The following is a 14,365-nucleotide window of genomic DNA, read 5'->3' on the forward strand; positions in this document are numbered from 1 at the left end:
GGACAGTCATGGGTGATGAATGTTTGCAACCTACTGCGAAGCCTCATACCGCAATATAAGGAACGTCAAATACTAAGAAAGGGCGGCCTATGAAAGAATTACTACTTTCAATAAGTACACTTAAACGGCTAATTGGGAATAGAAAAACTGTAAAAAGCCCTCTGAGAAAGCCCCCCTCTAACCTTTGATAGTAAGCTTTTCTGTAGTCTGCCTGTTGATGTATTTTCCGTTTGAACTGTGCACAACATGAAGAGACGGAACACTGGCGGCTTGTCACAATGCCCCCCGATGACATCACAATAGCGCTGCTGCCTAGAAAACAAGCTGCGCAGAAGAAGTTGTTCTTTGGGTGGGAGGGTGGGCTAGTGGAAGGAGGGGGCAATCTCTTTTTTTCCCGGGTGGTAGGGGGATGACAGGAGAAGGGAAGCGGGTGGTGAGAAAGGTACAGAGGGCAGGGTTTGGGGGCTGGGAAGGAAAGGGAAAAGATTAGGGTTTGGGGATGATGAAAGGGCTTTCTACGGGTAAGGATGGCAAAGGGTGGCAGTGACGGAAAGTCAGGCAACCTGTCCTGTCCGTCTTTTTGTATCGTGAATTGGAAAGACTGCAAGGGGGAGGGGAGTTGCTTGCGCCCTAAAGGAGGAGTTATTCAGATTCATTGCAGTGGGCGGCGGCTGCAAAATGCACCATTCTTCTTGTTTTTGCTCTGCAAAGCAGCCTTTTCAAGGGTTGGCTTGGGTGACAAAATGTCTTGTGTAGGCGTGGGTTTGTCTCCCTCTCGCTCTCTCTCCCTAAGATGTGTCCGGCATAGGCCAGGGTGCCACTCGAGGCCCAAACCAATTCTGGTTATCGCTTCTCGGCCTTTTGGCTAAGATCAAGTGTAGTGTTGTTCGAAGAGGTGGTTTAAGCTCCAGGCCACCTTAGTACAATGATACAATGCACACTGGAAGGTTGCGCTTGCTAGTACTCTGGGTGGATAGTATATTCATCTAGTGGAAAACATGGCCCTACCAGGATCGAGGCTATTAGACTGAGTAAGGGTGGGGGGCTATGGTACAACGTGCCCCAGGACTGACGACCCTGGAGTGAGTCTGAGCTTGCTGGCTTGGGACCCCGGCAAGCCTTGGGCTCTGTAGCACACCGTACCTTGCCTTTTCATACTTTTTGAGCATATTACCCTATCCCGGCCTTCTGGCTAGGAAGGGAAATTTTTATAATCCCGGTCGGAGGTCTGGTCAGCTTTGGGCTGAGAAACTAACACCCGGTTGGAGGTCCGGGTCAGCTTCGGCTGAGAAACCAACACCCGGTTGGAGGTCTGGGTCAGCTTCGGCTGAGAAACCAACACCCGGTTGGAGGTCCGGTTAGCCTTGGGCTGAGAAACCAACACCGGTTGACGGTCCGGGCAGTTTCGGCTGCGAAACCAACAACTAGTAGCTCTCTACTCCACTTGGGTAAGATGCCTGGGTGGACGCTGGGAGCAACGACAAGGCTCAACCAGGCTTCGGCTTGGGGGAGCACCGAAGATCCCTGACCCTTGCTGTGGCCTTCTGGCTCGGAGGGACGGGGTTGATTTTTGGGGACCCTCTCCTCACGGTGGGGTCCACACGAATCCTAGCCTTTGCACTGTTTTTGGTGTGACTTCGGTCATGCATTTTTTGTGGTGCTTTGGAAAGCTTCATTAAATCAAAAATCTGTTCTTATCAGTTTAATATCTGATACGTCCCCTATCTGGGGACCATATATTAAATGGATTTTTAGAACAGGGAGATGGAAAAAGAGCTTGCTCTGTCCACTCCACGCATTGACCTGGTATTGCAGTACCTCCAGGAACGGTGCACCCCTTCTTAACCCAGTTTCCAAAAGCAGAACTCAATTCACCTGATTCATATTAGCCCGATTTAATGAATTGGAAGAAAGCATACGTCTTCATATGCACCTCAATTTGGCCCATTCACTTTTCACACTTCCTCCTTTTGTTTTTTATCTTTCACACTTTTGACTTTCTTTATTCATCCAAATAGCAAACTCATCACCACTCAACCTGACCAACTCGGCTATGTCCCCGTGCTGCAGTTCTCTGTCTTATCTAGATCATTTGCAATTGAATGGAATAGATCCCTTTTGGACAAAGTGGATTCACCTGCTGCTGCAGTGACCACAGGTGTGATAAGATCTAGAATTGGCATCTGGTGCGATCTCTCCGCTTCCACTCCAAAGAAAGTTACCTGTTTATTCCTATCATGCATTGGTTTTTGGGGTTTTCTTTGAGTAATGATGATCTCTTTAGTAGTCTGTTGGCGCCCTCTCCTGGAGGAATAGTTTGCTTGCTCTTGGACATTCTAAAAGAGAGGTCATGATAGACATTGAGCTTCTGAGCTCAATTGGGGACAGTCATGGGTGATGAATGTTTGCAACCTACTGCGAAGCCTCATACCGCAATATAAGGAACGTCAAATACTAAGAAAGGGCGGCCTATGAAAGAATTACTACTTTCAATAAGTACACTTAAACGGCTAATTGGGAATAGAAAAACTGTAAAAAGCCCTCTGAGAAAGCCCCCCTCTAACCTTTGATAGTAAGCTTTTCTGTAGTCTGCCTGTTGATGTATTTTCCGTTTGAACTGTGCACAACATGAAGAGACGGAACACTGGCGGCTTGTCACAATGCCCCCCGATGACATCACAATAGCGCTGCTGCCTAGAAAACAAGCTGCGCAGAAGAAGTTGTTCTTTGGGTGGGAGGGTGGGCTAGTGGAAGGAGGGGGCAATCTCTTTTTTTCCCGGGTGGTAGGGGGATGACAGGAGAAGGGAAGCGGGTGGTGAGAAAGGTACAGAGGGCAGGGTTTGGGGGCTGGGAAGGAAAGGGAAAAGATTAGGGTTTGGGGATGATGAAAGGGCTTTCTACGGGTAAGGATGGCAAAGGGTGGCAGTGACGGAAAGTCAGGCAACCTGTCCTGTCCGTCTTTTTGTATCGTGAATTGGAAAGACTGCAAGGGGGAGGGGAGTTGCTTGCGCCCTAAAGGAGGAGTTATTCAGATTCATTGCAGTGGGCGGCGGCTGCAAAACGCACCATTCTTCTTGTTTTTGCTCTGCAAAGCAGCCTTTTCAAGGGTTGGCTTGGGTAACAAAATGTCTTGTGTAGGCGTGGGTTTGTCTCCCTCTCGCTCTCTCTCCCTAAGATGTGTCCGGCATAGGCCAGGGTGCCACTCGAGGCCCAAACCAATTCTGGTTATCGCTTCTCGGCCTTTTGGCTAAGATCAAGTGTAGTATCTGTTCTTATCAGTTTAATATCTGATACGTCCCCTATCTGGGGACCATATATTAAATGGATTTTTAGAACAGGGAGATGGAAAAAGAGCTTGCTCTGTCCACTCCACGCATTGACCTGGTATTGCAGTACCTCCAGGAACGGTGCACCCCTTCTTAACCCAGTTTCCAAAAGCAGAACTCAATTCACCTGATTCATATTAGCCCGATTTAATGAATTGGAAGAAAGCATACGTCTTCATATGCACCTCAATTTGGCCCATTCACTTTTCACACTTCCTCCTTTTGTTTTTTATCTTTCACACTTTTGACTTTCTTTATTCATCCAAATAGCAAACTCATCACCACTCAACCTGACCAACTCGGCTATGTCCCCGTGCTGCAGTTCTCTGTCTTATCTAGATCATTTGCAATTGAATGGAATAGATCCCTTTTGGACAAAGTGGATTCACCTGCTGCTGCAGTGACCACAGGTGTGATAAGATCTAGAATTGGCATCTGGTGCGATCTCTCCGCTTCCACTCCAAAGAAAGTTACCTGTTTATTCCTATCATGCATTGGTTTTTGGGGTTTTCTTTGAGTAATGATGATCTCTTTAGTAGTCTGTTGGCGCCCTCTCCTGGAGGAATAGTTTGCTTGCTCTTGGACATTCTAAAAGAGAGGTCATGATAGACATTGAGCTTCTGAGCTCAATTGGGGACAGTCATGGGTGATGAATGTTTGCAACCTACTGCGAAGCCTCATACCGCAATATAAGGAACGTCAAATACTAAGAAAGGGCGGCCTATGAAAGAATTACTACTTTCAATAAGTACACTTAAACGGCTAATTGGGAATAGAAAAACTGTAAAAAGCCCTCTGAGAAAGCCCCCCTCTAACCTTTGATAGTAAGCTTTTCTGTAGTCTGCCTGTTGATGTATTTTCCGTTTGAACTGTGCACAACATGAAGAGACGGAACACTGGCGGCTTGTCACAATGCCCCCCGATGACATCACAATAGCGCTGCTGCCTAGAAAACAAGCTGCGCAGAAGAAGTTGTTCTTTGGGTGGGAGGGTGGGCTAGTGGAAGGAGGGGGCAATCTCTTTTTTTCCCGGGTGGTAGGGGGATGACAGGAGAAGGGAAGCGGGTGGTGAGAAAGGTACAGAGGGCAGGGTTTGGGGGCTGGGAAGGAAAGGGAAAAGATTAGGGTTTGGGGATGATGAAAGGGCTTTCTACGGGTAAGGATGGCAAAGGGTGGCAGTGACGGAAAGTCAGGCAACCTGTCCTGTCCGTCTTTTTGTATCGTGAATTGGAAAGACTGCAAGGGGGAGGGGAGTTGCTTGCGCCCTAAAGGAGGAGTTATTCAGATTCATTGCAGTGGGCGGCGGCTGCAAAACGCACCATTCTTCTTGTTTTTGCTCTGCAAAGCAGCCTTTTCAAGGGTTGGCTTGGGTGACAAAATGTCTTGTGTAGGCGTGGGTTTGTCTCCCTCTCGCTCTCTCTCCCTAAGATGTGTCCGGCATAGGCCAGGGTGCCACTCGAGGCCCAAACCAATTCTGGTTATCGCTTCTCGGCCTTTTGGCTAAGATCAAGTGTAGTATCTGTGAGGCTCGGCAGATGCAATGCACACTGGAAGGTTGCGCTTGCTAGTACTCTTGATGTATAGTATATTCATCTAGAGGAAAACATGGCCCTACCAGGATCGAGGCTATTAGACTGAGTAAGTGTGGGGGCTATGGTGCAATATGCCCCAGGACTGACGACCCTGGAGTGAGTCTGAGCTTGCTGGCTTGGGACCCCGGCGAGACTTGGGCTCTGTAGCACACCGTACCTTGCCCTTTCATACTTTCTGAGCATATTGCTCTATCCCGGCCTTCTGGCTAGGAAGGGAAATTTTTATAATCATGGTCGGAGGTCCGTTCAGCTTTGGGTTGAGAAACCAACACCCGGTTGGAGGTCCGGGTCAGCTTCGGCTGAGAAACCAACACCCGGTTGGAGGTCTGGGTCAGCTTCGGCTGAGAAACCAACACCCGGTTGGAGGTCCGGGTCAGCTTCGGCTGAGAAACCAACACCCGGTTGGAGGTCCGGTTAGCCTTGGGCTGAGAAACCAACACCGGTTGACGGTCCGGGCAGTTTCGGCTGCGAAACCAACAACTAGTAGCTCTCTACTCCACTTGGGTAAGATGCCTGGGTGGACGCTGGGAGCAACGACAAGGCTCAACCAGGCTTCGGCTTGGGGGAGCACCGAAGATCCCTGACCCTTGCTGTGGCCTTCTGGCTCGGAGGGACGGGGTTGATTTTTGGGGACCCTCTCCTCACGGAGGGGTCCACATGAATCCTAGCCTTTGCACTGTTTTTGGTGTGACTTCGGTCATGCATTTTTTGCGGTGCTTTGGAAAGCTTCATTAAATCAAAAATCTGTTCTTATCAGTTTAATATCTGATACGTCCCCTATCTGGGGACCATATATTAAATGGATTTTTAGAACAGGGAGATGGAAAAAGAGCTTGCTCTGTCCACTCCACGCATTGACCTGGTATTGCAGTACCTCCAGGAACGGTGCACCCCTTCTTAACCCAGTTTCCAAAAGCAGAACTCAATTCACCTGATTCATATTAGCCCGATTTAATGAATTGGAAGAAAGCATACGTCTTCATATGCACCTCAATTTGGCCCATTCACTTTTCACACTTCCTCCTTTTGTTTTTTATCTTTCACACTTTTGACTTTCTTTATTCATCCAAATAGCAAACTCATCACCACTCAACCTGACCAACTCGGCTATGTCCCCGTGCTGCAGTTCTCTGTCTTATCTAGATCATTTGCAATTGAATGGAATAGATCCCTTTTGGACAAAGTGGATTCACCTGCTGCTGCAGTGACCACAGGTGTGATAAGATCTAGAATTGGCATCTGGTGCGATCTCTCCGCTTCCACTCCAAAGAAAGTTACCTGTTTATTCCTATCATGCATTGGTTTTTGGGGTTTTCTTTGAGTAATGATGATCTCTTTAGTAGTCTGTTGGCGCCCTCTCCTGGAGGAATAGTTTGCTTGCTCTTGGACATTCTAAAAGAGAGGTCATGATAGACATTGAGCTTCTGAGCTCAATTGGGGACAGTCATGGGTGATGAATGTTTGCAACCTACTGCGAAGCCTCATACCGCAATATAAGGAACGTCAAATACTAAGAAAGGGCGGCCTATGAAAGAATTACTACTTTCAATAAGTACACTTAAACGGCTAATTGGGAATAGAAAAACTGTAAAAAGCCCTCTGAGAAAGCCCCCCTCTAACCTTTGATAGTAAGCTTTTCTGTAGTCTGCCTGTTGATGTATTTTCCGTTTGAACTGTGCACAACATGAAGAGACGGAACACTGGCGGCTTGTCACAATGCCCCCCGATGACATCACAATAGCGCTGCTGCCTAGAAAACAAGCTGCGCAGAAGAAGTTGTTCTTTGGGTGGGAGGGTGGGCTAGTGGAAGGAGGGGGCAATCTCTTTTTTTCCCGGGTGGTAGGGGGATGACAGGAGAAGGGAAGCGGGTGGTGAGAAAGGTACAGAGGGCAGGGTTTGGGGGCTGGGAAGGAAAGGGAAAAGATTAGGGTTTGGGGATGATGAAAGGGCTTTCTACGGGTAAGGATGGCAAAGGGTGGCAGTGACGGAAAGTCAGGCAACCTGTCCTGTCCGTCTTTTTGTATCGTGAATTGGAAAGACTGCAAGGGGGAGGGGAGTTGCTTGCGCCCTAAAGGAGGAGTTATTCAGATTCATTGCAGTGGGCGGCGGCTGCAAAACGCACCATTCTTCTTGTTTTTGCTCTGCAAAGCAGCCTTTTCAAGGGTTGGCTTGGGTGACAAAATGTCTTGTGTAGGCGTGGGTTTGTCTCCCTCTCGCTCTCTCTCCCTAAGATGTGTCCGGCATAGGCCAGGGTGCCACTCGAGGCCCAAACCAATTCTGGTTATCGCTTCTCGGCCTTTTGGCTAAGATCAAGTGTAGTATCTGTTCTTATCAGTTTAATATCTGATACGTCCCCTATCTGGGGACCATATATTAAATGGATTTTTAGAACAGGGAGATGGAAAAAGAGCTTGCTCTGTCCACTCCACGCATTGACCTGGTATTGCAGTACCTCCAGGAACGGTGCACCCCTTCTTAACCCAGTTTCCAAAAGCAGAACTCAATTCACCTGATTCATATTAGCCCGATTTAATGAATTGGAAGAAAGCATACGTCTTCATATGCACCTCAATTTGGCCCATTCACTTTTCACACTTCCTCCTTTTGTTTTTTATCTTTCACACTTTTGACTTTCTTTATTCATCCAAATAGCAAACTCATCACCACTCAACCTGACCAACTCGGCTATGTCCCCGTGCTGCAGTTCTCTGTCTTATCTAGATCATTTGCAATTGAATGGAATAGATCCCTTTTGGACAAAGTGGATTCACCTGCTGCTGCAGTGACCACAGGTGTGATAAGATCTAGAATTGGCATCTGGTGCGATCTCTCCGCTTCCACTCCAAAGAAAGTTACCTGTTTATTCCTATCATGCATTGGTTTTTGGGGTTTTCTTTGAGTAATGATGATCTCTTTAGTAGTCTGTTGGCGCCCTCTCCTGGAGGAATAGTTTGCTTGCTCTTGGACATTCTAAAAGAGAGGTCATGATAGACATTGAGCTTCTGAGCTCAATTGGGGACAGTCATGGGTGATGAATGTTTGCAACCTACTGCGAAGCCTCATACCGCAATATAAGGAACGTCAAATACTAAGAAAGGGCGGCCTATGAAAGAATTACTACTTTCAATAAGTACACTTAAACGGCTAATTGGGAATAGAAAAACTGTAAAAAGCCCTCTGAGAAAGCCCCCCTCTAACCTTTGATAGTAAGCTTTTCTGTAGTCTGCCTGTTGATGTATTTTCCGTTTGAACTGTGCACAACATGAAGAGACGGAACACTGGCGGCTTGTCACAATGCCCCCCGATGACATCACAATAGCGCTGCTGCCTAGAAAACAAGCTGCGCAGAAGAAGTTGTTCTTTGGGTGGGAGGGTGGGCTAGTGGAAGGAGGGGGCAATCTCTTTTTTTCCCGGGTGGTAGGGGGATGACAGGAGAAGGGAAGCGGGTGGTGAGAAAGGTACAGAGGGCAGGGTTTGGGGGCTGGGAAGGAAAGGGAAAAGATTAGGGTTTGGGGATGATGAAAGGGCTTTCTACGGGTAAGGATGGCAAAGGGTGGCAGTGACGGAAAGTCAGGCAACCTGTCCTGTCCGTCTTTTTGTATCGTGAATTGGAAAGACTGCAAGGGGGAGGGGAGTTGCTTGCGCCCTAAAGGAGGAGTTATTCAGATTCATTGCAGTGGGCGGCGGCTGCAAAACGCACCATTCTTCTTGTTTTTGCTCTGCAAAGCAGCCTTTTCAAGGGTTGGCTTGGGTGACAAAATGTCTTGTGTAGGCGTGGGTTTGTCTCCCTCTCGCTCTCTCTCCCTAAGATGTGTCCGGCATAGGCCAGGGTGCCACTCGAGGCCCAAACCAATTCTGGTTATCGCTTCTCGGCCTTTTGGCTAAGATCAAGTGTAGTATCTGTTCTTATCAGTTTAATATCTGATACGTCCCCTATCTGGGGACCATATATTAAATGGATTTTTAGAACAGGGAGATGGAAAAAGAGCTTGCTCTGTCCACTCCACGCATTGACCTGGTATTGCAGTACCTCCAGGAACGGTGCACCCCTTCTTAACCCAGTTTCCAAAAGCAGAACTCAATTCACCTGATTCATATTAGCCCGATTTAATGAATTGGAAGAAAGCATACGTCTTCATATGCACCTCAATTTGGCCCATTCACTTTTCACACTTCCTCCTTTTGTTTTTTATCTTTCACACTTTTGACTTTCTTTATTCATCCAAATAGCAAACTCATCACCACTCAACCTGACCAACTCGGCTATGTCCCCGTGCTGCAGTTCTCTGTCTTATCTAGATCATTTGCAATTGAATGGAATAGATCCCTTTTGGACAAAGTGGATTCACCTGCTGCTGCAGTGACCACAGGTGTGATAAGATCTAGAATTGGCATCTGGTGCGATCTCTCCGCTTCCACTCCAAAGAAAGTTACCTGTTTATTCCTATCATGCATTGGTTTTTGGGGTTTTCTTTGAGTAATGATGATCTCTTTAGTAGTCTGTTGGCGCCCTCTCCTGGAGGAATAGTTTGCTTGCTCTTGGACATTCTAAAAGAGAGGTCATGATAGACATTGAGCTTCTGAGCTCAATTGGGGACAGTCATGGGTGATGAATGTTTGCAACCTACTGCGAAGCCTCATACCGCAATATAAGGAACGTCAAATACTAAGAAAGGGCGGCCTATGAAAGAATTACTACTTTCAATAAGTACACTTAAACGGCTAATTGGGAATAGAAAAACTGTAAAAAGCCCTCTGAGAAAGCCCCCCTCTAACCTTTGATAGTAAGCTTTTCTGTAGTCTGCCTGTTGATGTATTTTCCGTTTGAACTGTGCACAACATGAAGAGACGGAACACTGGCGGCTTGTCACAATGCCCCCCGATGACATCACAATAGCGCTGCTGCCTAGAAAACAAGCTGCGCAGAAGAAGTTGTTCTTTGGGTGGGAGGGTGGGCTAGTGGAAGGAGGGGGCAATCTCTTTTTTTCCCGGGTGGTAGGGGGATGACAGGAGAAGGGAAGCGGGTGGTGAGAAAGGTACAGAGGGCAGGGTTTGGGGGCTGGGAAGGAAAGGGAAAAGATTAGGGTTTGGGGATGATGAAAGGGCTTTCTACGGGTAAGGATGGCAAAGGGTGGCAGTGACGGAAAGTCAGGCAACCTGTCCTGTCCGTCTTTTTGTATCGTGAATTGGAAAGACTGCAAGGGGGAGGGGAGTTGCTTGCGCCCTAAAGGAGGAGTTATTCAGATTCATTGCAGTGGGCGGCGGCTGCAAAACGCACCATTCTTCTTGTTTTTGCTCTGCAAAGCAGCCTTTTCAAGGGTTGGCTTGGGTGACAAAATGTCTTGTGTAGGCGTGGGTTTGTCTCCCTCTCGCTCTCTCTCCCTAAGATGTGTCCGGCATAGGCCAGGGTGCCACTCGAGGCCCAAACCAATTCTGGTTATCGCTTCTCGGCCTTTTGGCTAAGATCAAGTGTAGTATCTGTTCTTATCAGTTTAATATCTGATACGTCCCCTATCTGGGGACCATATATTAAATGGATTTTTAGAACAGGGAGATGGAAAAAGAGCTTGCTCTGTCCACTCCACGCATTGACCTGGTATTGCAGTACCTCCAGGAACGGTGCACCCCTTCTTAACCCAGTTTCCAAAAGCAGAACTCAATTCACCTGATTCATATTAGCCCGATTTAATGAATTGGAAGAAAGCATACGTCTTCATATGCACCTCAATTTGGCCCATTCACTTTTCACACTTCCTCCTTTTGTTTTTTATCTTTCACACTTTTGACTTTCTTTATTCATCCAAATAGCAAACTCATCACCACTCAACCTGACCAACTCGGCTATGTCCCCGTGCTGCAGTTCTCTGTCTTATCTAGATCATTTGCAATTGAATGGAATAGATCCCTTTTGGACAAAGTGGATTCACCTGCTGCTGCAGTGACCACAGGTGTGATAAGATCTAGAATTGGCATCTGGTGCGATCTCTCCGCTTCCACTCCAAAGAAAGTTACCTGTTTATTCCTATCATGCATTGGTTTTTGGGGTTTTCTTTGAGTAATGATGATCTCTTTAGTAGTCTGTTGGCGCCCTCTCCTGGAGGAATAGTTTGCTTGCTCTTGGACATTCTAAAAGAGAGGTCATGATAGACATTGAGCTTCTGAGCTCAATTGGGGACAGTCATGGGTGATGAATGTTTGCAACCTACTGCGAAGCCTCATACCGCAATATAAGGAACGTCAAATACTAAGAAAGGGCGGCCTATGAAAGAATTACTACTTTCAATAAGTACACTTAAACGGCTAATTGGGAATAGAAAAACTGTAAAAAGCCCTCTGAGAAAGCCCCCCTCTAACCTTTGATAGTAAGCTTTTCTGTAGTCTGCCTGTTGATGTATTTTCCGTTTGAACTGTGCACAACATGAAGAGACGGAACACTGGCGGCTTGTCACAATGCCCCCCGATGACATCACAATAGCGCTGCTGCCTAGAAAACAAGCTGCGCAGAAGAAGTTGTTCTTTGGGTGGGAGGGTGGGCTAGTGGAAGGAGGGGGCAATCTCTTTTTTTCCCGGGTGGTAGGGGGATGACAGGAGAAGGGAAGCGGGTGGTGAGAAAGGTACAGAGGGCAGGGTTTGGGGGCTGGGAAGGAAAGGGAAAAGATTAGGGTTTGGGGATGATGAAAGGGCTTTCTACGGGTAAGGATGGCAAAGGGTGGCAGTGACGGAAAGTCAGGCAACCTGTCCTGTCCGTCTTTTTGTATCGTGAATTGGAAAGACTGCAAGGGGGAGGGGAGTTGCTTGCGCCCTAAAGGAGGAGTTATTCAGATTCATTGCAGTGGGCGGCGGCTGCAAAACGCACCATTCTTCTTGTTTTTGCTCTGCAAAGCAGCCTTTTCAAGGGTTGGCTTGGGTGACAAAATGTCTTGTGTAGGCGTGGGTTTGTCTCCCTCTCGCTCTCTCTCCCTAAGATGTGTCCGGCATAGGCCAGGGTGCCACTCGAGGCCCAAACCAATTCTGGTTATCGCTTCTCGGCCTTTTGGCTAAGATCAAGTGTAGTATCTGTTCTTATCAGTTTAATATCTGATACGTCCCCTATCTGGGGACCATATATTAAATGGATTTTTAGAACAGGGAGATGGAAAAAGAGCTTGCTCTGTCCACTCCACGCATTGACCTGGTATTGCAGTACCTCCAGGAACGGTGCACCCCTTCTTAACCCAGTTTCCAAAAGCAGAACTCAATTCACCTGATTCATATTAGCCCGATTTAATGAATTGGAAGAAAGCATACGTCTTCATATGCACCTCAATTTGGCCCATTCACTTTTCACACTTCCTCCTTTTGTTTTTTATCTTTCACACTTTTGACTTTCTTTATTCATCCAAATAGCAAACTCATCACCACTCAACCTGACCAACTCGGCTATGTCCCCGTGCTGCAGTTCTCTGTCTTATCTAGATCATTTGCAATTGAATGGAATAGATCCCTTTTGGACAAAGTGGATTCACCTGCTGCTGCAGTGACCACAGGTGTGATAAGATCTAGAATTGGCATCTGGTGCGATCTCTCCGCTTCCACTCCAAAGAAAGTTACCTGTTTATTCCTATCATGCATTGGTTTTTGGGGTTTTCTTTGAGTAATGATGATCTCTTTAGTAGTCTGTTGGCGCCCTCTCCTGGAGGAATAGTTTGCTTGCTCTTGGACATTCTAAAAGAGAGGTCATGATAGACATTGAGCTTCTGAGCTCAATTGGGGACAGTCATGGGTGATGAATGTTTGCAACCTACTGCGAAGCCTCATACCGCAATATAAGGAACGTCAAATACTAAGAAAGGGCGGCCTATGAAAGAATTACTACTTTCAATAAGTACACTTAAACGGCTAATTGGGAATAGAAAAACTGTAAAAAGCCCTCTGAGAAAGCCCCCCTCTAACCTTTGATAGTAAGCTTTTCTGTAGTCTGCCTGTTGATGTATTTTCCGTTTGAACTGTGCACAACATGAAGAGACGGAACACTGGCGGCTTGTCACAATGCCCCCCGATGACATCACAATAGCGCTGCTGCCTAGAAAACAAGCTGCGCAGAAGAAGTTGTTCTTTGGGTGGGAGGGTGGGCTAGTGGAAGGAGGGGGCAATCTCTTTTTTTCCCGGGTGGTAGGGGGATGACAGGAGAAGGGAAGCGGGTGGTGAGAAAGGTACAGAGGGCAGGGTTTGGGGGCTGGGAAGGAAAGGGAAAAGATTAGGGTTTGGGGATGATGAAAGGGCTTTCTACGGGTAAGGATGGCAAAGGGTGGCAGTGACGGAAAGTCAGGCAACCTGTCCTGTCCGTCTTTTTGTATCGTGAATTGGAAAGACTGCAAGGGGGAGGGGAGTTGCTTGCGCCCTAAAGGAGGAGTTATTCAGATTCATTGCAGTGGGCGGCGGGGCTGCAAAACGCACCATTCTTCTTGTTTTTGCTCTGCAAAGCAGCCTTTTCAAGGGTTGGCTTGGGTGACAAAATGTCTTGTGTAGGCGTGGGTTTGTCTCCCTCTCGCTCTCTCTCCCTAAGATGTGTCCGGCATAGGCCAGGGTGCCACTCGAGGCCCAAACCAATTCTGGTTATCGCTTCTCGGCCTTTTGGCTAAGATCAAGTGTAGTATCTGTTCTTATCAGTTTAATATCTGATACGTCCCCTATCTGGGGACCATATATTAAATGGATTTTTAGAACAGGGAGATGGAAAAAGAGCTTGCTCTGTCCACTCCACGCATTGACCTGGTATTGCAGTACCTCCAGGAACGGTGCACCCCTTCTTAACCCAGTTTCCAAAAGCAGAACTCAATTCACCTGATTCATATTAGCCCGATTTAATGAATTGGAAGAAAGCATACGTCTTCATATGCACCTCAATTTGGCCCATTCACTTTTCACACTTCCTCCTTTTGTTTTTTATCTTTCACACTTTTGACTTTCTTTATTCATCCAAATAGCAAACTCATCACCACTCAACCTGACCAACTCGGCTATGTCCCCGTGCTGCAGTTCTCTGTCTTATCTAGATCATTTGCAATTGAATGGAATAGATCCCTTTTGGACAAAGTGGATTCACCTGCTGCTGCAGTGACCACAGGTGTGATAAGATCTAGAATTGGCATCTGGTGCGATCTCTCCGCTTCCACTCCAAAGAAAGTTACCTGTTTATTCCTATCATGCATTGGTTTTTGGGGTTTTCTTTGAGTAATGATGATCTCTTTAGTAGTCTGTTGGCGCCCTCTCCTGGAGGAATAGTTTGCTTGCTCTTGGACATTCTAAAAGAGAGGTCATGATAGACATTGAGCTTCTGAGCTCAATTGGGGACAGTCATGGGTGATGAATGTTTGCAACCTACTGCGAAGCCTCATACCGCAATATAAGGAACGTCAAATACTAAGAAAGGCGGCCTATGAAAGAATTACTACTTTCAATAAGTACA

General features: G+C 47.1%; 8 non-coding genes and 1 pseudogene across 8 annotated transcripts; all 9 read left to right on the top strand.

Moving 5' to 3' along the window:
- The first annotated feature begins 1,647 nt into the window (after nt 1-1,647).
- On the top strand, nt 1,648-1,840 carry LOC142270726 (U2 spliceosomal RNA). Its single transcript, XR_012735963.1, has one exon. It is a non-coding gene; the product is annotated as a U2 spliceosomal RNA (small nuclear RNA).
- A 1,387-nt stretch (nt 1,841-3,227) lies between these two features.
- LOC142270716 (U2 spliceosomal RNA) lies at nt 3,228-3,418 on the top strand. The gene has a single exon (XR_012735955.1). It is a non-coding gene; the product is annotated as a U2 spliceosomal RNA (small nuclear RNA).
- Nucleotides 3,419-4,805: 1,387 nt separating this feature from the next.
- LOC142270672 (U2 spliceosomal RNA) lies at nt 4,806-4,932 on the top strand (annotated as a pseudogene).
- A 688-nt stretch (nt 4,933-5,620) lies between these two features.
- Nucleotides 5,621-5,813, top strand: LOC142270727 (U2 spliceosomal RNA). The gene has a single exon (XR_012735964.1). It is a non-coding gene; the product is annotated as a U2 spliceosomal RNA (small nuclear RNA).
- A 1,387-nt stretch (nt 5,814-7,200) lies between these two features.
- LOC142270717 (U2 spliceosomal RNA) lies at nt 7,201-7,391 on the top strand. The gene has a single exon (XR_012735956.1). It is a non-coding gene; the product is annotated as a U2 spliceosomal RNA (small nuclear RNA).
- Nucleotides 7,392-8,778: 1,387 nt separating this feature from the next.
- LOC142270718 (U2 spliceosomal RNA) lies at nt 8,779-8,969 on the top strand. Its single transcript, XR_012735957.1, has one exon. It is a non-coding gene; the product is annotated as a U2 spliceosomal RNA (small nuclear RNA).
- A 1,387-nt stretch (nt 8,970-10,356) lies between these two features.
- On the top strand, nt 10,357-10,547 carry LOC142270719 (U2 spliceosomal RNA). Its single transcript, XR_012735958.1, has one exon. It is a non-coding gene; the product is annotated as a U2 spliceosomal RNA (small nuclear RNA).
- A 1,387-nt stretch (nt 10,548-11,934) lies between these two features.
- Nucleotides 11,935-12,125, top strand: LOC142270720 (U2 spliceosomal RNA). Its single transcript, XR_012735959.1, has one exon. It is a non-coding gene; the product is annotated as a U2 spliceosomal RNA (small nuclear RNA).
- A 1,389-nt stretch (nt 12,126-13,514) lies between these two features.
- Nucleotides 13,515-13,705, top strand: LOC142270723 (U2 spliceosomal RNA). The gene has a single exon (XR_012735961.1). It is a non-coding gene; the product is annotated as a U2 spliceosomal RNA (small nuclear RNA).
- The last annotated feature ends 660 nt before the right edge of the window (nt 13,706-14,365 follow it).

This window comes from Anomaloglossus baeobatrachus, unplaced genomic scaffold (genome assembly GCF_048569485.1).
Source record: "Anomaloglossus baeobatrachus isolate aAnoBae1 unplaced genomic scaffold, aAnoBae1.hap1 Scaffold_3312, whole genome shotgun sequence".
Classification (NCBI taxonomy): Eukaryota; Metazoa; Chordata; class Amphibia; order Anura; family Aromobatidae; genus Anomaloglossus; species Anomaloglossus baeobatrachus.